This window comes from Triticum dicoccoides, chromosome 1B (genome assembly GCF_002162155.2).
Source record: "Triticum dicoccoides isolate Atlit2015 ecotype Zavitan chromosome 1B, WEW_v2.0, whole genome shotgun sequence".
Taxonomy (NCBI): Eukaryota; Viridiplantae; Streptophyta; class Magnoliopsida; order Poales; family Poaceae; genus Triticum; species Triticum dicoccoides.
The window spans coordinates 403,764,533-403,765,689 of NC_041381.1; positions in this window are offsets into that span (position 1 = coordinate 403,764,533).

Sequence of the window (1,157 nt, forward strand, 5' to 3'; positions counted from 1 at the left end):
ACACTGTTCTTTACGGGCCAGTTTCACCACGGGCCGTTAATAGGCCAAGAGTTACATAGGGCCTCATATCGGCTGAAAGACGTCATGGGCCACACATGGGCTAGAAGTGAAAACGGGCTGGAATCATATTGGATGGCCCAGATGACGCTACTGGGCCTAATTCGAATAGGTCGTAACGGGCCTTGGGTTAGCGGGCTATAAATGGGCTATATGCGAACATGCCGTTAACAGGCTTTCCATGGGCCGGCCTGCCACCTTTTGACCAAGTCAAATGGGCCGGCCTTTTCATAGGAATGGGCCTCTGTTGGGTCGTGCCACGTGTCGATGTATCATAGGCGCCTTCTGTCCAATGAGTGGATGACATCTATCCCAGCGATGAGCCGACACGTGTTTCCTCCAGCCAATGATGATTTTACACGTGGAAAATCCCCATTGGTCGGGGCTGTTAACGGGTTATCGGATCCAAAACCCGACCCGACAGCTTAACGGCGTTCTGTTATGGTGGATGCCACGTGTCGGTCACCCTTGACGAAAGCACTTCTGTGATGCGTGATTTATCGTCATGGAAGTGGACACTTCCGTGATGATAATTTTGGTAATGTCATGGAACACTTCTACGACAGCACAGGTATGACTATCTTGATTCTGTCATAAAATCGTCATGGATGTACATGCATGACAGAAAATGCGACCTACTGTGACAAACACGTATCATCACGGAAGTGTATTTTTTTTGTAGTGCCATCGACCAACGCATCGCTAGCATCTCAGAGCGCTGGTTGGCCGGGCTCCAGAACTCGGGCAGGGACCCAGCGTCGGCGCTGCGAGCGTCGGCCCCCATATGCTGCCATCCACCACAAGGGTTGGCCAATGCGGTGCCTGTCGTTCCTGCTCCGCCGCCGATTCCGGACCTCGTGGTCCTGGGCTCGGCGCCGGCGCCGTCCACGGAGCCGCCGCTTCTTGGGACCCCATTGGGCAGGGGTTTTTTCTTGACCATCGTCCAAGGGTTTTCTCATGTCGGCGCGCCGTCCTTCTCGACCTCCGGCGTGGCCATGAGCACGGGGCCAATGCCGCAGCCCATCGCCAGGGCCGGCTCCTCCTATGCTCCGCCACCGCTCTCCTTCCCGACGGGGTTTTCACCCCGGCCTTGGTTCGCT